The sequence below is a fragment of the Schistocerca piceifrons genome, chromosome 5, assembly GCF_021461385.2.
Source record: "Schistocerca piceifrons isolate TAMUIC-IGC-003096 chromosome 5, iqSchPice1.1, whole genome shotgun sequence".
NCBI classification, from domain to species: Eukaryota; Metazoa; Arthropoda; class Insecta; order Orthoptera; family Acrididae; genus Schistocerca; species Schistocerca piceifrons.
In genome coordinates this window covers 6033599-6056391 of record NC_060142.1, presented here as the reverse complement: position 1 = coordinate 6056391, position 22793 = coordinate 6033599, and positions in this window count along the sequence as shown.

Below are 22793 nucleotides of genomic sequence, written 5' to 3'. Positions count from 1 at the left end.
GTGCTCAATGACTTCTCCTCCTAAATCGAGTCACGTTTCAATGGAAACGACAGGATTTAGTTTTGGGGTACGAGTATCTCCTTTCTGATGCACTGTTTCACTTTACTACATCCCTCGCTCCCTCTCATGAATAATTAACACAGAAATTGCGTCGCTATGAAATACTATGTGCTCAACGACTTCTCCTCCTAAATCGAGTCACGTTTCAATGGAAACGACAGGATTTAGCTTTGGGATACGAGTATCTCCTTTCCGATGCACTGTTCCCACTTTACTACATCCCTCGCTCCCTCACATGAATAATTAACACAGAAATTGCGTCGCTATGAAATACTATGTGCTCAATGACTTCTCTTCCTAAATCGAGTCACGTTTCAATGGAAACGACAGGATTTAGTTTTGGGACACGAGTAACTCCTTTCCGATGCACTGTTCCCACTTTACTACATCCCTCGCTCCCTCACATGAAAAATTAACACAGAAATTGCGTCGCTATGAAATACTATGGGTTCTATGACTTCTGCTCCTAAATCGCGTAACGTTTCTGTGGAAACGACAGGATTGAGTTTTGGGACACGAGTATCTCCTTTCCAATGCACTGTTCCCACTTTACTACATCCCTCGCTCCCTCACGTGAATAATTAACACAGAAATTGCGTCGCTATGAAATACTAGGAGTTCTATGACTTCTCCTTCTAAATCGTGTAAAGTTTCTATGGAAACGACAGGATTGAGTTTTGGGACACGAGTATCTCCTTTCCGATGCACAGTTCCCACTTTTCGACATCCCTCGCACCCTCACATGAATAATTAACACAGAAATTGCGTCGCTATGATATACTATGTGCTCAATGACTTCTCCTCCTAAATCGAGTCACGTTTCAATGGAAACGACAGGATTTAGTTTTGGGATACGAATAACTGCTTTCCGATGCACTATTCATTCTTTACCTCAACGCTCGCTCCCTCACATGGACGAATTAACACAGAAATTGCGTCGCTATGAAATACTATGGGTTCTATGACTTCTCCTTCTAAATCGTGTAATGTTTCTATGGAAACGACAGGATTGAGTTTTGGGACACGAGTATCTCCTTTCCGATGCACTGTTCCCACTTTACTACATCCCTCGCTCCCTCACATGAATAATTAACACAGAAATAGCGTCGCTATGAAATACTATGGGTTCTATGACTTCTCCTTCTATATCGAGTAACGTTGCTATGGAAACGACAGGATTTAGATTTGGGATATGAGTATCTCCTTTCCGATGCACTATTCGTTCTTTACTGCATACCTCGCTCCCTCACATTGACGTATTACCCCGAAATTGCGTCGCTATGAAATACTATGGGTTCTATGACTTCTCCTTGTAAATTGAGTGACGTTTCTATGGAAACGACAGGATTTTCTTTTGGGATACGAGTATCTCCTTTCCGATGCACTATTCGTTCTTTACTGCAACCCTCACTCCCCCACATTGACGAATTAAGACAGAAATTGCGTCGCTATGATATACTATGGGTTCCATGACTTCTCCTACTAAATCGAGTAACGTTTCTATGGAAACGGCAGGATTTAGGTTTGGGATACGAGTATCTCCTTTCCGATGCACTATTCATTCTTTACTGCAAACTTCGCTTCCTCACATTGACGAATAAACAAAAAAATTGCGTCGCTATGAAATACAATGGGTTCAATGACTTCTCCTCCTAAATCGAATCTCGTTTCAATGGAAACGACAGGATTTTCTTTTGGGTTACGAATATCTCCTTTCCGATGCACTGTTCCCACTGTACTACATCCCTCGCTCCCTCACATGAATAATTAACACAGAAATTGCGTCGCTATGAAATACTATGGGTTCTATGACTTCTCCTTCTAAATCGCGTAACGTTTCTATGGAAACGACAGGATTGAGTTTTGGGACACGAGTATCTACTTTCCGATGCACTGTTCCCACTTTACTACATCCCTCGCTCCCTCACATAAATAATTAACACAGAAATTGCGTCGCTATGAAATACTATGGGTTCTATGACTTCTCCTTCTAAATCGTGTAAAGTTTCTATGGAAACGACAGGATTGAGTTTTGGGACACGAGTATCTCCTTTCCGATGCACTGTTCCCACTTTACTACATCCCTCGCTCCCTCACATGAATAATTAACACAGAAATTGCGTCGCTATGAAATACCATGTGCTCAATGACTTCTCCTCCTAAATCGAGTCACGTTTCAATGGAAACGACTGGATTTAGTTTTGGGATACGAGTAACTGCTTTCCGATGCACTATTCATTCTTTACCTCATCGCTCGCTCCCTCACATTGACGAATTAACACAGAAATTGCGTCGCTATGAAATACTATGGATTCTATGACTTCTCCTTCTAAATCGTGTACAGTTTCTATGGAAACGACAGGATTGAGTTTTGGGACACGAGTATCTCCTTTCCGATGCACAGTTCCCACTTTTCGACATCCCTCGCCCCCTCACATGAATAATAAACACAGAAATTGCGTCGCTATGAAATACTATGTGCTCAATGACTTCTCCTCCTAAATCGAGTCACGTTTCAATGGAAACGACAGGATTTAGTTTTGGGATACGAGTAACTGCTTTCCGATGCACTATTCATTCCTTACCTCAACGCTCGCTCCCTCACATTGACGAATTAACACAGAAATTGCGTCGCTATTAAATACTATGGGTTCTATGACTTCTCCTTCTAAATCGTGTAACGTTTCTATGGAAACGACAGGATTGAGTTTTGGGACACGAGTATCTCCTTTCCGATGCACTGTTCCCACTTTACTACATCCCTCGCTCCCTCACATGAGTAATTTACACAGAAATGGCGTCGCTATGAAATACTATGTGCTCAATGACTTCTCCTCCTAAATCGAGTCACGTTTCAATGGAAACGACAGGATTTAGTTTTGGGATACGAGTAACTGCTTTCCGATGCACTATTCATTCTTTACTTCAACGCTCGCTCCCTCACATTGACGAACTAACACAGAAATTGCGTCGCTATGAAATACTATGGGTTCTATGACTTCTCCTTCTAAATCGTGTAACGTTTCTATGGAAACGACAGGATTGAGTTTTCGGACACGAGTATCTCCTTTCCGATGCACTGTTCCCACTTTACTACATCCCTCGCTCCCTCACATGAGTAATTAACACAGAAATTGCGTCGCTATGAAATACTATGTGCTCAATGACTTCTCCTCCTAAATCGAGTCACGTTTCAATGGAAACGACAGGATTTAGTTTTGGGTTACGAATAACTGCTTTCCGATGCACTATTCATTCTTTACCTCAACGCTCGCTCCCCCACATTGACGAGTTAACATAGAAATTGCGTCGCTATGAAATACTATGGGTTCTATGACTTCTCCTTCTAAATCATGTAAAGTTTCTATGGAAACGACAGGATTGAGTTTTGGGACACGAGTATCTCCTTTCCGATGCACTGTTCCCACTTTTCTACATCCCTCGCTCCCTCACATGAATAATTAACACAGAAATTGCGTCGCTATGAAATACTATGGGTTATATGACTTCTCCTTCTAAATCGCGTAACGTTTCTTTGGAAACGACAGGATTGAGTTTTGGGACACGAGTATCTCCTTTCCGATGCACTGTTCCCACTTTACTACATCCCTCGCTCCCTCACATGAATAATTAACACAGAAATAGCGTCGCTATGAAATACTATGGGTTCTATGACTTCTCCTTCTATGTCGAGTAACGTTGCTATGGAAACGACAGGATTTAGATTTGGGAAATGAGTATCTCCTTTCCGATGCACTATTCGTTCTTTACTGCATACCTCGCTCCCTCACATTGACGTATTACCCCGAAATTGCGTCGCTATGAAATACTATGGGTTCTATGACTTCTCCTTGTAAATTGAGTGACGTCTCTATGGAAACGACAGGATTTTCTTTTGGGATACGAGTATCTCCTTTCCGATGCACTATTCGTTCTTTACTGCAACCCTCACTCCCCCTCATTGACGAATTAAGACAGAAATTGCGTCGCTATGATATACTAAATCGAGTAACGTTTCTATGGAAACGGCAGGATTTAGGTTTGGGATACGAGTATCTCCTTTCCGTTGCACTATTCATTCTTTACTCCAAACCTCGCTTCCTCACATTGACGAATTAACACAAAAATTGCGTCGCTATGAAATACTATGTGTTCAATGACTTCTCCTCCTAAATCGAATCTCGTTTCAATGGAAACGACAGGATTTTCTTTTGGGTTACGAATATCTCCTTTCCGATGCACTGTTCCCACAGTACTACATCCCTCGCTCCCTCACATGAATAATTAACACAGAAATTGTGTCGCTATGAAATACTATGGGTTCTATGACTTCTCCTTCTAAATCGCGTAACGTTTCTATGGAAACGACAGGATTGAGTTTTGGGACACGAGTATCTCCTTTCCGATGCACTGTTCCCACTTTACTACATCCCTCGCTCCCTCACATGAATAATTAACACAGAAATTGCGTCGCAATGAAATACTATGTGCTCAATGACTTCTCCTCATAAATCGAGTCACGTTTCAATGTAAACGACTGGATTTAGTTTTGGGATACGAGTAACTGCTTTCCGATGCACTATTCATTCTTTACCTCATCGCTCGCTCCCTCACATTGACGAATTAACACAGAAATTGCGTCGCTATGAAATACTATGGGTTCTATGACTTCTCCTTCTAAATCGTATAACGTTTCTGTGCAAACGACAGGACTTAGTTTTGAGATACGAGTATCTCCTTCCCGATGCACTATTCGATATTTACTGCAACACTCGCTCCCTCACATTGACGAATTAACACAGAAAATGCGTCGCTATGAAATTCCACGGGTTCTACGACTTCTCCTGCTAAAGCGAGACTCGTTTCTATGGAAACGACAGGATTCTCTTTTAAGATACGAGTATCTCATTTCCGGTGACTATTCCTTCTTTACTGCAACCTTCGCTCCCTCACATTGACGAATTAGCACAGAAATTGCGTCGCTATGAAATACTATGGGTTCTATGGTATCTCCTTCTAAATCGAGTAACGTTTCTATGGAAACGAAAGGACTTAGATTTGGGATACGAGTATCTCCTTTCCGATGCACTGTTCCTTCTTTACTGCATCCCACGCTCCCTCATATTGCCGAATTAACACAGAAAAAGCGTCGCTATGAAATACTATGAGTTCAATGAAATCTCCTGCTAAATCGAGTCTCTTTTCTATGGAAACGACAGGATTTTCTTTTGGGATACGAGCATCTCCTTTCCAATGCACTATTCGTTCTTTACTGCAACCATGGCTCCCACACATTGACGAATTAACACTGAAATTGCGTAGCTATGAAATACTAAAAGTAATATGACTTCTCCTGCTAAATCGAGTCTTGTTTCTATGGAAACGACAGGATTTTCTTTTGGGATACGAGTATCTCCTTTCCGAAGCACTATTCGTTCTTACCTACAACCCTCGCTCCCTCACATTGACTAATCAACACAGAAATGTCGTCGCTATGAAATACTATGTGGTCTATGAATTCTCCTTCTAAATCGAGTAACGTTTCTATGGAAACGACAGGATTTACGTTTGGGATACGAGTATCTCCTTTACGAAGCACTGTTCCTTCTTTACTGCATCCCTCGCTCCCTCACATTGACGAATTAACACAGAAATTGCGTCGTTATGAAATACCATGTTTTCTATGACTTCTCCTGCTAAATTGAGTCTCGTTTCTATGGAAACGACAGGAGTTTCTTTTGGGATACGAGTAGTTTCTTTCTGATGCACTATTCGTTCTTTACTGCAACCCTCGCTTCCTCACATTGACGAATAAACACAGAAATTTCGTCGCTATGAAATACTATGGGTTCAAAGACTTCTCCTCCGAAATCGAAAATCGTTTCTATGGAAACGACAGGATTTCCATTTGGGATACGAGTATCTCCTTTCCGATGCAGTATTGGTTCTTCACCGCAACCCTCGCTACCACACATTGACGAATTAACATAGAAATTGCGTCGCTATGAAATACAGTGGGTTCTATGACTTCTCCTGCTAAATGGAGTCTTTTTCTATGGAAACGACATTATTTTCTTTTGGGATATGAGCATCTCCTTTCCGATGCACTATTCGTTCTTTACTGCCACCCTCGCTCCTTCACATTGACGAATTACACAGAAATTGCGTCGCTGTGAAATACTGTGTGCTCTATAAATTCTCCTTCTCAATAGAGTAACGTTTCTATGGAAACGACACGATGTAGTTTTGGGATACGAGTATCTCCTTTCCGATGCACTATTCGTTCTTTACTGCAACCCTCGCTCCCACACATTGACGAATTAACACTGAAATTTCGTCGCTATGAAATACTATGGGTTGTGATATTCGCTATTTTTGACTTCATTAAAACAGCAAATACGAGTAGATAATACTTTCAGCCAGAAGGCAAATACTTGTTTGTAAATAATGATTAATGTATAATGAGGCGTCGCATAGCGACGGTGGAATTTTCTAATGATGTAATTTGTCGTCTTGGGGCGGCAATAAAAACAGAAAAATACGGATAGATATACGATCCTTCACTATTTTGTTCGCTGGAGAACAAATGAAGCCTTGAGCGCTAAGAAGACTTTTACTGTTTTTCTCGAGTAAGACGGACGCAGATTTGTGGCGGTCTGATCTAATTATTTTTACTAAATAAATAAAAACGTGTTCCGTCTAAGTTTTGAGTGAAGTGTAGGAAGAAGAACTGTTGTAACTTACCGTGACGAAGCACGAGCGACTCAAGAGGACAATGGCTATATAAAAGAGCGCTCAATGGACATGATATGGACATAAAAATCTACCGTCATTGTAGTATTACGCTTAAGGTACGATATATGTTTTAGTTATAATAAATATTTGTTCTGGGAATACTGAATCATTTAGCAGTGCTCATTTCTATTATCTCCTCAGTATTATTTTCATTTTAATTATGCATTTTGCTAATATTACAGACTCCAAGATCAGCAGTCCAATGTGCGTGTTACATTGATAAAAAGAAAACTGTTTTATCGTCTTCTTGCATCAGCTTTAATATTGAATTTCTCTTTTGTGTGATGTTACAGTTGTTTTTGCGCCCTTAAGAACTTTCTGGTCCCTTAGGAAATTTTTTTGTCATAACAATAACTTCACAACCGGGTATGATCGTATCTACGATCATGAAGTAATTAGAAAGACGATAACGCAACTTCTTAATCAATAGCACGCTAGTTGTGACTGCCTCAAGCCATGCGAAACCGCAAGTAAAAACTATTCACATCTCATAATGCAATATTTTATGACAATGGTCAATCCATGATTCTTACGCCAATTGTGATTGATAAAACAGTTAGTTAAATCTCAATTTCCAACTTTCCATTGAATAGCAACATCACTTCTATTTTGTAACATCACACTTGGCGCCCGAACAGGGACTTGACCAAAAATTAGTTCAAATTCTTGGAAAATTTTCTATGTGCTTGTGTTAATAAATGTTCTGTCGTTTCATGTACACATCGTCTCTCTGTGAGAATAACGGTCAATAATGCAGTTTAATTACCGAGAGAAAAGAAAAGAAAAGAGACGTGAATTTGCTGAGACAACATAGCGGTAATCAAGCCATCAAAAAGTAAGTCAGAATTTTGCATACGCAGTGTAGTACTTCAGTAGCAACGTTGCTTTTCCAAGTCGATCCACATCCTTTCTATCTCCTTCCCGCTATAGAAAATCTGCTTTATTTTATCTTTCAAAGTAAAATTCTTCGTAGTCTGATAATAGAAATTATTTCTCCCCATTGTTAGTATACCTGTATTACATTTTCAACATGGTGGATAGTGTGTGCAATTTGCAGTGAAGAGCATCTTCATTCATTTGTCTGAAACGGTTAGGTTCCATCTTGTCTTCTTGCCAGATAGAATTTCATTTGTTGCTCACGCGAGAGTGGTGCTCTTAGCGGACTCACCACGTCACTGACAAACGACGAAAGCCTTGCGTAGCACGTGGTTTACTGACGAAAATGGCAGATAGTAAACAGAGACAGGTGACAACAGGAGACAGGAGTGAAGACGTTAATAGTATTCCATACCCTTTACGATCGCGAACGGTAGGTTCCCGTGTGAAACCGAACTAACCATGTCTGTAACAGGGGAAAGTGACCCTAAAGTCCAAATTCATCCCGCTGCAGCTACAAATGACCTCGGTGCGTTAATGGAAATGCTGAAACAACAGTTTGACGCAGTAAATGAGACTATAAAAACACAAAATGAGACTGTTAACGCCCGATTAGATGCTGTAAGCGAATCAGTAAAAACACAAAATGAGACTATAAAAACACAAAATGAGACTGTTAACGCCCGATTAGATGCTGTAAGCGAATCATTAAAAACACAGCTAGGCACAATCAAAACAGATCTGCATAAAGAAATTACGGCTGAATTAAATACCCATTTGGGTGAGGTGCAAACTAAGATCAGTGATCAAATTCAGAAAATGCAGAAACAGGTGAAAAGTGAAATAGCTGAAGTATCTGGAACATTAAACACAAAAATTCAGGCAGCTACCAAAGAAATAAACTCAGTTAGAAATGCAGTATCTGACATTGAAGGTGTACTAGAGGATCTGTCGAGGCAGATAGACTCAATCAATATCGAAGAACAGGTTAAGAGCACCGTGAAAGCACACGCGAAGGCATTGTCGGAACACTACAGTGAATGGATAAAGGGTAAAGATATTTTTATCGAAAAGAAGGTCAGGGAGGAGCTTAGGGAGACTGTCAAGGATGTAACTTATGAAATCTTAGCTGCTCCTGGTAAGTCGGGAGACACAGTTTTTTTTTTTTTTTTTTTTTTTTTTAAAAGAGGTGGAGCCCCTCCACGCCCACACCGGCATGATGGCCAACACAAAAGGTCAACTGCCATCTCTGCATAAGGGTTAGTATTCACTAAAGTGAGGTGTCGCAGGATGTGGGTACTGCGATGTTTGCGTACGTCTGGTTAGGATTAACCATTAATACGCGCTCATCTGGAGATAGATTGGTCGAAATCTGACGAAGGGTAGCGGTTTGAAGGGCAGAGGAAAAAAAGTGCCAAGGCAAGAGCCAAGGGAAAAAAACCTCTGCGAAAGTTAGGTCGGGCGGCAAGAGCAGTAGCGGTTGTCTTGCTGCCTGCGATAGGTTGTGCAAGGATAGGCTTTGTTAGTAGTGGGTATCATGCGTGTCGATACCTTGACGTTGTGCGTTTGTGCTGCTCGGCGGCTGGCGCTGGGTGCTGGTACAGAGTCCTCGTTCAGCGTCCTGCGACCTGCAACAGTTATGTTTGTTATCGGTCTTGTGTCCGATAGGTCATATACCGGAGGCACAGTGTGAGGGAGTGTTGGGAGATTGTTCGTGCGTCTGTGGGCGAGCTCGTCGGTGTCCCTGCTGTGGCCTGTTGGTCGGCTCTAATAGCAGCTGGTAGTTGCCAGTCAGTATTGCTGATATGCAGGGGCTTACCGTCGTTTGTCGCTGTTTGCGTATGTTAGTTTACCATAGGTGGTTATGCCCTAGCAGTGTCTTTGGTCGCTTGTGTTTCCACCTGTGGTTGTGATCGTAGTTTCCCAGAGTGAGGATGAAAGGATTGTTCGAGTGTCTCGAGTTCCTGTATAGTCGTGTAGCGTGTTTCTTGAATACTTCCTTGAGGGTATCAAGGCGGTATTCATGGTGAAGATCCACGGTGCGTGTGTAGCGTGGAGCATTGCTAATGATTCGTAGCACTTTGTTCTGTATGATCTGCAGGCGGCGCAGTCGTGTGGGAGCTGCATATCCCCAGACGGGAGCTGCGTACGTCATCAGAGGTCTAATCAGTGTAGTGTATAAGGACCTCGACACCCTCCTATTCAGTGTGCTTTCCCTGTTGAGCATTGGGTAGAGCTGTTTGAGCCTCGCGTGCGCTCGGTTGGCAACGTATTCGATGTGGTCCCCCCATGTAAGTTTCCGGTCCAGCCAGACACCAAGGTATCTGACTTTCTCTCGGAAACGTATTGGGCGTGTACGTAGTGTTATCGGTCTACAGTGTTGGTGTTTGCGCAGTAGTTTCGGTCTGCGTGTGAACAGAACTGCTTCGCACTTGTCGACGTTTACTTTAATACGCCATCGCTCCAGCCAAGGCTCAGCTGTTCTGAGTGCTGTCTGTATTCGTGAGTTGATGTTCGACGGTTTCCAGTCTTGCGCGAGGATGGCTGTGTCATCCGCGTAGACGGCTAACGTAGTGTTTCGTGTCGCTGGGTAGTCATTAATGTACAGGTTAAACAAGATGGGCCCCAGAATGCTTCCTTGGGGTACTCCAGCTTGGATACCGTGTTGTGTTGATTGTTTATCCTGCACGTTGGTGTTGAAACATCTGTTCGTGAGATATGAGTGTATGAGACGTACGAGTCCGTCTGGGAAACCAGCTTCGCTTAGTTTGCGTATGAGTCCGTTGTGCCAGAGACGATCGAAAGCCTTTTCGATGTCTAGGAACACGGCCCCTGTGGCTTTGTTCATGTTGTAGCCGTGTGTTATATGTTCGACTACGCGGAGGAGTTGTTGTGTTGTCGAGTGGTGATTCCTAAAGCCGAATTGCTCCGGTCTTAGGGTGTCGTTGGCGATGCAATGCCTAGTGATACGTTTTAGTATTACCTTCTCAACAATCTTGCTGAGCGAGCACAGCAGACTGATGGGACGGTAATTTTGTGGGAGGGAGTGGTCTTTCCCTGGCTTCCTGAACATCAGGACCTTGGCCGCCTTCCAAAAGTCAGGGAAGTGTTGGTGTGTCAGGATGGCATTCGTTAGGTGTGTGAGGTATTCTACGGCTTTATCCGTGAACTCCTGGAGGACACGGTTTTGAATGCCATCAGGCCCAGGGGCTTTTCTAGCGTTGGTGTGCTTGATAGCCCATGTGACTTCATTTGTGCTAGCACGTCTGATTACGTCGCGCGAGGGCTGGGCTACAAGTCGTGTAACCTCCTGGTCCGTTTCAAGTGTGAATGCTGGGTCTGAAGGAACCAGATTCGGCATGAAGGACGCTGCAAGTGTTGTGGCCATAAGCTCTGCCTTCTCCGTCGCGGAGTAGGCTGGGCCGTCTGGTCCTTGTAACGTGGGAATGTAATGTTTCTCCCTGGTGAAGTGTCTGGCCAGCTGCCACACGCCAGGACGTGTGGTATCCAGCCGAGCGAGTCTCTGTCCCCATTGTTCGTTTCTGAATGTTTGGATTTTATTCCGTATTATGCCCTGGAGTCTGTTGACGTGCAGTTTATAGAACGGACGCCTGGTACGCTGCCAGTATCTCCTGAGGCGGTTCCTCATTGAGATAAGGCCCAGGATTTCCTGGGGCAGGGCCGTCGAGTGTTGTCTTGGTGTTGTAAACGGAATGGCGTCAGTCATTGCGTCTTGGACGGCAGTTGTGAGAGCCTCCACAGCCTCATCGATTTGCTGTGTGTTGTTAAATTCGTGGGTGTCAGGAATGCGACTATCAAGCGTTTCCTTGAACAGTGTCCAGTTCGCACGTTTGTAGTTAAGCATCCTGCGTGGTTCAATGTCCTGCAGTGTCTCTTCCATGTGCAGTATTACAGGCATGTGGTCTGAGTCCAGATCGTTTTCAACCGTTAGGTTGAGTGTGCATGTGATGCCCTTTATGAGGGCTATGTCTAACACGTCTGGCCTATGTCGGGCCTGTGTAGGCACGAACGTCGGAACGTCCGGCCCAAGTATAATGTAGTTTCGGCCTAGTGCGTGTTCGTACAGTTTCTTGCCGTTGGAGGTTCGTATTCGTGAGTTCCAATCGGGGTGTTTTGCGTTGAGGTCTCCAGCGGCTATTACCCGCGGTGCCATGTTGAGTACTGTGCTGATATCGCGTGTTACTATGTTTTTAGGAGGATTGTATAGCGATACCAGTGTGGTGTTGGCTCCGTTGAACTTGACCCTAACGGCGCCACCTACATATTCGACCAAAATACGGTCTAGTCACAGTGTTCCGTCGGCGAGTCCATCGCCTCGGACGTGCACGGCGATACCGACGGTTCATCTTCATCCGACGATATGCATACAAGGTCCTCCTCGGCCTCAACGTCCGACGCGTCCGACGCCATCTCCTCCTTCACATTCAAACAATGCACTATATGACAATCGGCATGTACTACATGCAGCCTCGATATCAATGCTTCATCGCCTACATTAAATTCGTTTGAAACAAATATGACAAGTCCACGATGTTTAATAGTCAACGAACCTGCGAAGAATGATGTTGTTCAATCTGAAGTTAAATATGTAACATATGTTGTACGTAATAGAGTGTATATGACGTTTTGTAAACGGAAAGGAACGGTCACGTTCTAAATAAAGCTTATTTTTACAGCTCATGTCTGCGTTGGAGTTTTTTTATTCAAATTGGGAGCACATCCGTAATTATCCTGACGACCTACGCCTGGCCTTCCTGGTACCTACCAATCAGCAGCGTATCGACGATCTTGCCCTAACATTTTATGGGAATAAAATTAATTATGCAGCTGCTGTAATAGTTCTTGAAGAACTGTGGTATTTCAAACCGAACTTGGAAGAATTAATTGAACAGTTTAGACAAGCATATAGAGAATTTGCATTTATGCCGAACGGTATAAGGTGTGCGCAACGTTATTTTGACTTTCGACAGGGTAGATACAGACCTCTATGGTACACATATTAGAGCCTCAATAGTTATCACACAGTCCTTCTCAGACACACAGCCGTAGGCCATCCTAGAAAATGGCCTCACGTTCAGTGAGGTCTCCTACGCAGGGTAACACAAAATATAGGCTTGTGAACAAGTTGACTACGGAGAAGAAGATATGGCAATGCAAATGCAGCTACGAATTATGTTTACACTACCGAGCTCAATGGCTCACTAGGTTATTCTATGTTTTGGACATTGCAGGATGGCGTACCACTTGCGTCCCGCTGTGGGATACAGAAGAGGCATGTATGAAGATGATGCCCGTGGTATACAACAAACCCAAACCAATGAACATAACACAAATTCTAACACAACGCCAGATGGGGTCGAAGAAGAGACTTCACAATTTGGATCCGACGACGGATGGGACGTGCCGATGTCGCGCTTGCCAGCGTACCTATTCGGAGATGGAGAGTCATCCGCTGCGGTGGCCCCAGTGGGGGCCCCTTTAGAAAGCGACTCCGGGCCACCTAGTATTACCAGTGGCCCGAGTACGCGTTTTCGCGATTGCGCAACGCCTTCAAGGCCGCGCGCAGGTCTGGACGTGCCGGACAGGCTTGGACATGTTCCAGACGCTTGCAACACTTCGAGTAGGGGCAGGTATAAAAGACGTGGCGACGTTTTCATGGTTACAGTAGACTCAGGTTCTGTTGGTGGTCTTTCAAGTGCTGGGAGCTCGATGTTCGTGTGGTCTATGTCTCTGTGTATAATGATTGCCGTGCCGCCTCCCCTCCTGCCATCCGCTCGGTCGGTACGATAGACGCAATAACCTGGGAGGTTTAGTTGTTTGCGAGGCGTAAGCAGTGTTTCGTTCACAAGAGCGATTCGGATACCCTTTCGCTCCATGAACGCGGCCATCTCGGCTTTTTTGTTTGCGATCCCGTTGGCATTCCAAAACAGGATCTGTGTGACTGTGTTTAAGTCTGCGTTTCGGGGCTGGTGTGGTGTATTATCCATGTAGTAGTGTAAAGAGCGGTGTGATAGTGGCTTGGAAGCTAGTCCAGTTGAGCGTACCCGACATGAACTGCATAAAGAGTTGTGAGACACACCCCATAATCTTCGTGACTATTTCGGTGGTCGTGCGTCCTGGGAATAATGTTTCCATTATTCTCTGGAATGTTGTTGTGATGTTGGTCATGTCGGCCTGGGAGTTGTTGGTCGTGTTAGCGGCCGCTTGTTCCAGTGTTGGCGTTTGGTGAGGGCTGGTCTGCGAGTCGGTTGTTCGTGTGGCAGTTGTGGGCGGCTGTGTATTTTCTGAGGTGAGTGGGTGTGTTATGTGGGTTGTTGAGTTGGTGTCCGGGATGTGTTCGTGGGTGTTGGTGTTCTGTTGCCTGTGTAATTGTTGTGGTGCGGTCGTGTTCCTCGTGCTGCGGCTGTTTCTCCTTCTCCTCCTCCTCTGGCGCTGTGGTTGTCCCTGTGTGTGTGCGTTTTCTGTAGCCTGTGGTGGGCTGCAGTTCGCGATCTCAGGGGGTAGGGTGGTGTTGTTGCTTGTCTCGTGCGGTGTGCCCGGTGCGGGTGTGGTGTCATTTGTTGTGCATGTCTGTTGTGTGCCTGTTGCTGGGGGTGTTTGCTGAGCGTGTTCTGAGCTCTGGGGGCTCCTCTGACCGTCCCGCGCTGCTGGGGCTGCCAGCGACCGCTCCAGCGAAGGATAAACCACTTCTTACTGGGCGCGGGGGCGGTTTTGGAACTGTGATGGCGGTTGGTTTCGCATGTTTGGCGATTTTGCGCCTCAGAGCTGCTTTGTATGCAATGCACCCTCTGTAGTTTGCCGGATGGGCAGCACCACAGTTGGCGCACTTGCGAGGTGCTGTATTGGGGAGTTTGCAGCGTTGGGTTGTGTGACCGCCGGCGCAAATGCGGCAGCGGGGTGCGAGACCGCATCTGATACCCGCGTGCGCATAGCGCTGGCAGTTGTGGCATTGTTGGGGGGTGCGCGGCGTGTTGTACACCTCTACATTAACGACCATGTGAAGAAATAATTTTAACTTCAGCAGGTCGCGGGATTTGGCCGTGTCGGCCAGCTCCGCCATGTAGTTATGTGACGGTCTCGCTGTGCCGAACTCTGACATCCGGTTTACCCGAATGCACTCCCACCCGAGAGCAGAGAGTTCGTTGTGTACCGTGTCGGTCGGGGTTCGTGAGTCTATCCCCTTAATCACGTACTGTTGTGTTTTTTCCAAGACTGTCCTGTACGTGAAGTGTTCTACCTTCCTTTCTTTGAGAAAGTCCAGTAGATTCGTGTAGTCTGTCTTGTTCGCCACGTACAGTGCGGCGTGTTCCCCGGTGAGCTTGGAGTAGTATGTTGTGGGGCTGTGCTTATTGTTAAATTCTCTGTTTAGGAGACTTAGGTCTCCATAGTTGTGAATGATGACCGGTGGGAAGCCGGTCGCGGTGTTGTTAGTGTTCTGCGTAGCTGCGTGTATGTTTGTGGTTGCTGCAGTCGCAGGGTTGTTTGTGTTGGTCCCTGTGTTGTTATTGTTTGTTCGCGGCGTGGATGGTGTTGGCAGCAGCGCTTGGCCGTCGCCTCGTGAGTTTGTGGGCTCACTTGTTCGTGTAGTTGGCTGCTGTTTGCGCCTTGGGCCGACCTGCTGCCACGGCCCGTCTTCATCAGTGTTTGTTGTGTCCTCTGTCGGCTCTGGAACCGGTTCCGTCGGTGCCTGGGCCGCCAGAGGTGAAATAGGGGGCATGTCCTGTTGTTCAGCAGGTGCCTGTGTGTGTGGTGTGGGTGTTTCTGTTCGTGTGTTTTCGCTGCCCATCAGCTCTGCGATCAGCTCCAGCTGTTCCGCGATCTGCTGGTCCTTCAGGGCAACCTGCTCCTGGAAGGTGGACAGCGGGACGGAAATGATGGCGGGAGTAGCCGGCATTACCGCCTCTTGTGCTGCAGCTTTGCTGCGGGTGAGTGGTGGGGAAGCACAGGAAAGATCGGACATCTTCGCTGTTTCAGGAGTAATTATTTATTTGGATAGGGAAGGATGGAACACGACAATTTTGCTCTTTTTAAGGAGCGACAATAATGCTTTTTAGCGATAGCGCTGTGTATCCTGTTCCTACAGAAGAGGGGGGTCCCTACGACCTATCTGCGCGGAGTGCAATGCGCGGCGCAAGAGAGCGCGGGTTGAAGAGAGTTTCTGAATTGGGACAGATTCGGAGGACACTTACACGGGATCTTCCCGAGTGGAAGCAGCAAGTAGTGGACGAAGTCAGAATGCTGAGAAACTGGGTAGAAAATCCGCACACACATACGCAAACTATAGGGAACAACTCTTTAGACGGTGACGAATGTCAGTCAACTCCTTATCGTTCACCGCCTGATTACATGCAAAACAACAGTCCTGTTGAGCCCCGAGTAGGGAAAATAAATGATCCGCCCACAATCGTGAGTTTAATGCAAGAGGAAAGTGTGATTAAGCATCGCACTTTTCCTGTTTTTCATCCGCAGAAGCGAGAAATACACCCCATCGTGTTCCTAAAGAATTTTTCCGGCATATTTCCCAGGAGCTGGACAGACAGACAGCGTATTCAGTTCGTCACTGGCTTTATTTCTGGTGATGCAGCATTATGGGCAACGGAAATGGTAGACACGTGTAGGAATTATGAAGAGTTTGAGAAAATGTTCTTGGCAAAATTTTGGAGTAATGGGGTACAGCAAAGATTAAGGAAGGAGGTTTTAAGGAACCATTTGCACTAGACCACAGATAATATTTAAGTTAGTTAACTTAGATTATATGTATCGATTTTTTAAGACAAGAGAATGCAAAATAAAGCAATTAACACCGCTCTCTTGTCACAGCGAGTAGGCATCAACACTCTCATGTCATTCGTTGTCCTAGAAGGATTTAATATTTTGTGCGGCTCCACAGTTAGCCATATTGATATTTATTAGCAGAAAAGAGGCGCAGAATTAATAAGTCGCTCTCATTTGTGAATGATCTGCCATTATTTATCTAGAATTTTACGTAAGTGTAATTTATATCGTAATGTATGTGTTGAAATGAATATATGTTTATTTAATCTTATGCCTTGCTTTGTTTTAGTAGTTTTAGTCACTCCATCTTCATGATTGAAGCTGAGGTCAGATATCAGACTCTGTCTACAAAAAAAATACATAATGAGCCCTGGCTACGTTCCGTACATCTTCGGACGTGCGAAGCTCGATAAATTCACGGCGTAAAATTTTAATCCCTCAATTACTTATCCAAACTAACAATTATTATTATTACAAATTATTATTATTATATTATTTTATTATTATTTTATTTTAATATTTTTTATTTGTTACACTGGCGACTATGTGCCAGGACTCATTATTGTATCTGTACTACAACTAATTGTTCTTTTTCATGTACATCCTGACCGGTAACAACCTATGTGACGAGAATATTGAAGAAAACGAATAAAATCTGGAGACAATTTGGACTGGAAATGCAATCTTCTCATCAAGACGATATGTACGGTAAGACGCAGCACTCGCGCATCCACAATTGATTCCAAGCACATTTTTCATTCAAAATTATTTTTCTCAGCATTAAATTCAGTATTCAGTTTCCATTCAGTAATTTTTTCCAAATTCCACGAAATCTCATTATTCAGACGATTACATTCCGATCCAACAATACGCAAGTTACATTGCATAATATGGCCGACATTGTACAAGATTCAAGCAACATGGCTAGTCACCATTAACACGTATGCTACTTTCGATCTTTAAAGTCATCTCTCAATCATTCTCAGTCATTTAAACACACACATAGGCAGTACATTTTCACACTACGCGTTTAAACGATTTTTTTCTTGCACACAATTTATTCACGATATGGTAAAAACTCGACACCAGTACACAATGGAACAACAATCAAGTAATGCAAACATGGATACACAGACACATTCAGACACAGAAATTAATACAGACACGCAAACACATCAAAATAATCCGCTACAGACACAAATAAACGCCGAGAGGAGCAATTCAGAACCAAACCTGAGAGACCACGTCACGTCTAATGACGCGGCGGGGGCAAGCTCATTTTGCAATCAAAATTTTGGTGCTATACTGAATTCAATTTTGGAAGGCATATCCAATATTAAGCAAGACAATGACGAAAAATTCTCACAATTAATGACAGACAATGCAGCGTTCAGAAATGACATAAAATCAGACTTCGCCACACTGACTCAAAAGGTAGATGAAATTAACGCACGTCTTTCCAAACAGGTCGACGATCTTACGGAAAAATTCGAAAATTTAGAATTAAGACAAAGCGACAATGCCAACCACATCAATGACTTGACAAAAACCTGTGAAACTATTAATTGCAAACTAGAATCAAACACGCACGCATGTGACGAAATTAATTTAAAGGTGAATACAATAGAAACAAACGTAGCTGACATCCACAAACAGATTCACACAACAATACAGATAGAGGCTGAACCCCATTTGTCTCGCATTAATTCACAATTTAAAGAATGGACGGCACACAAAGACGAAATTTTTGAAGAATGTATACAAAACAAATTGCCACATATTGTGCACGATTCTGTAGTGGAATACATGAACAACAATAGACAAGTAATCGATGACGATATGCAAACAAAGACAACTCAATGCCAAGCACAACAGAATAGTACACCCACTACACATTTTTACACACACAGAAGAAAATCTCGATTCGGAAATGAACACATGTACACACACGAATTTCCACACTCAAATACACAATACACTGACACGCATAGCAACAGATACCCATCACCTGAAATACAATACAATTATTCTGATGAAGAACCATGTACACACAGGGAAGAATTCAATGATTACACGGAAAGAAACAGACGAACACGTAACAAAGAAGAAGAAAGTCTATTCAAGCACCGTAAATTCCAACCTTTTATACCAGGCAAAAACACTGTACACCCTGTCATCTTCTTAAAAGCTTTTAGGAACGCATTCCCACGTTCGTGGAGCGACCACAAACGCATTGCGTACGTTGTGGATTACATTCAAGGGGACGCTGCTGTCTGGGCTTACCATGAAAGCGACAGATGTGTAACATACGAGCAGTTTGAACGCGCCTTCTTGAATAAGTTTTGGTCACCCACTGTGCAGGAACGTATCCGCAAACAAGTCACTGAACCCGAACACTTCAATCCTAAAAACGGCAACCTGCGCAGATATTTCGAGAAGTACCTAAACATGACACACTTCCTTAATGAACCAGTGAAACCAAAAGATGTGATCCGATCACTGAAAGCAAGACTTCCTTTTAATATTAAAGAGAAATTACTGTACTTACCGGACGACGATCCTGAATATTTTTTGTAAAAGTTAGATGCTGTTGATTTACTATATGAAGAACGAGAACCAACACACAACCCACGCAGTAGGAATGAACATGTCTACATTGCTACATTACCAAACACACAGCAAAATTCACAACACACAGTAAACATGCAAAACAATCACCAAAACTCAGAGCTGCATACAAACAACTACGACTATACGCAGGGAGATAACCCGTACAAAAAACGAAGAAACAACAATTTTAATTCAAGAAGGAATAGTGGAAACAACAACGCACACAAAGCAAAACAGAAACACTGGCAAAGAAACAACAACACAGATTACACAAGAAATGGAACACTTACACCGCACTTTAATCAGAACGACAACCAGTATTATGTGAGACAGTGGCAAACACCGCAACCGCCACCACAAAATCATGTTCAGATGCCACAAGGGAATTTTGTGCAAACAAGCAACATAAACCAACAAGTGACTTCAGCCAACCGAAAACAGACAGGTGATTGGCAAAGACAGTATCCAAATGTAAATATTATTGAGGTAGCTAATGAAACTACAACTACACTTACCAATGACCAGACAAACCAGGTAAACTAGGACCAGTCATTACTGAGCCCCAGGTCGTGACTGAGGAACATTTGGGGGGCAACTTCAATTTAGAAACTATGTTTGAATACACACTTGCTAGTGAAACTGTGAAACAAGAAAAATTAACATTTACACAACAAGAGTTGCCTACACTATTCTTAAGATATAATGAAAGTGGAAACTTAGCTGATGATCTGATAAATGACAACACACAATGTCACAATGTAAAGAAAAGATTTGTACTGTCTTCCACCTCAGGCATTGTAGGAGGTATACCTACTAACATAATTATTGATACAGGAGCTGCTGTCAGTGTGATTTCTCACAATTTTTATACTATGATGAAGAAAACTTCTAAGATACCAGAGTTCCCAGTTCAGAACTGTTTAATATTAACTGCATTAGGTAATAAGTCAAGTAGAGTTAATAAGCAGGTATTTGTGACTGTTAATATGGGAAATGGAATCGTACAATGGCCTTTCCTAGTTGTCCAAAACCTTGCTGCCAATTGTATATTGGGTATTGATTTTCTTTGCGAGAAGGACTGTACTATAGACTTCTCCAAAGGCATTTGTTATTTTAAGTATGAAGGCAGAGACATAGTTTTGAACTTGGACACTCGACTAGTAGACCATAACAAGCACTGTTCTGGCTACAAGATACAGATTATACGTGAGACTGATATAGATTCCACACAACAACCTGTATCACACGGTGAGGGAGTGAATGATGTACTTACACAAACTAATTCTAAGTTATCAGAATGTGATGCTATTAATGTAGAGGAGAGATCCCAGCTTAAACATATTTTACTTAAGAATAAGGATGTTTTCACTAGTAAGCCAAGTAGGATCAACACATATATGTATACGATTGAAGTCAAGCCTCACCAAATCTATTACCACAAGTCATACAATGTACCTCTAGCTCAGCGACCTGCAGTTTGGGAAGAACTAAAGAAAATGATTACATGGAATATTATAGAACCATCAACATCTCCATATTGTAGCCCTTTGCATGTAGTGAAAAGACACAATGGAAGTATCAGGTTAGTATTAGATGCAAGAGCTATCAACCAAATTATCTTACCTGTGAGGACACAACCAGAAAATCTTGACGAACAACTTCAGAAGTTCTTGGATGCAAAATATTTCTCTACAATAGACCTTAAAAATTCGTTTTGGCAGGTGCCAATAAGCAAAGAATCCAGAAAATATACAGCCTTTATGTTTGGTGGCAGAACTTATCAATTTTGTGTATTACCATTTGGCCTAAATGTAAGCTCAGGAGTATTCATTACTGCACTAAACTCTGTACTCGGTGATGATTTACTAGAAACTGTTACACACTATGTAGATGACATACTGATTGCCTCAAAAACCTGGAAGGATCACACTGATACCCTGAACACTTTACTATGCAGATTCACACAAGCTGGTATCACTGCCAATATTTGTAAATCTAGATTTGCTTGTTGTGAGATCAAATACCTAGGACACATCATCAACACACAAGGCATTAAACCTGACCCTTCAAAATTAGATGCTATCAGACATTTCCCCAGTCCCACTAATAAGAAACAGTTAAAATCATTTCTCGGTCTATGCTCGTTTTTCAGACGATTCATACCTAAACAGTTACTCAATAGCAGATACTTACTAAACTTATTAAAGAAGAACCAGGTATGGATTTGGAACCATGACTGTGAAAATGACTTTACTAAAATCAAAGAAGCCTTAGTAAATTCTAACATGCTGGAACATCCAGACTTCAATTTGAACTTTTGTATTGCTTGTGATGCATCAAACATTGGTTTGGGATGTTGTTTATTTCAACTTGTTAATACAGAAACTTCAGAACATATTAAGATCATTGGTTTTGCCAGTCGTACTTTAACAGAATGTGAAAGATCTTACTCCACCACAGAATTGGAAACATTACCTATTATATGGGCATTTAAAAAGTTTAATTATTATCTGTATGGAAGACATACCATTATATACACTGACCATCAAGCACTTACATTCCTTTTGTCATGTAAACTCATTCACCCTAGACTTACACGATGGGCACTTGCATTACAGAATTACTCTTTTGAAATCAAGCACATCAAGGGAAAAGACAACATAATAGCTGACACACTTTCAAGACTACCGCAAGGATTACACCATAACAATACAGACTTTGAGAACACACACGATTACAGAATACTACTCATGCAAGACAAACAGTTTACACAATACTACATAGACCTATGCAAGAACATGGCAACGCTACAAGATTCAGATCCACACTGGTACAAAATAAAACAAATCATAGTACAACAACACAATGACACTTTACAAGACAGATACATGTTACACAACAACATACTTTTCTACAAATGACACACAAATGCTACTAACTGGTGCGTTTGCATACCACAAGATTCTGTACACAATCTCGTTGCACACACTCACACAGTTTGGGGACACTACGGAACAAAGAAATGTCTAAACAAGTTACATACATATTGCTATTTTCCAAACATGAGAAGAAAAATACATGATGTTATCAGCAAATGTCTCATATGTCAAAAATCCAAGCCACAAAATCAATCCACCAAAACAGATTTGCACTCTATCTTACCTACTGGACCTAGAGAGATACTTTGTACAGATGTTAGCGGACCTCATCCAACTAGCATCGGAGGTTGCAAATACATTCTAGCATTTTATGACATATTTTCTAAGCACATCAAACTTTTTGCCATTAAGTCACCCACAGCAAACACCATCATCAGAAGATTCACAAATGATTACATGCCATACTGTGGAAAACCTAAAGCCATTCTATCAGATAACGCCAAGTATTATGCAGGATTCACCTGGAGAAAATTTCTAAAGGACAATAACATTAAGAGCATCTTTATTTCAAAGTTTCATGCATCAGCCAACCCTTGTGAGAGAGTTTTTAGAGAATTAAATAGATTCATGAGAACTTATACCTCAACACAGCACACAAACTGGATACATCACCTAGCACTTTTTGAGGAAATACACAACAATTTAAATATATACAACACACCCTACACTCCCAGAGAAATCATGTTTGACACAAAGGAAACTAATGAATGGAGCAAC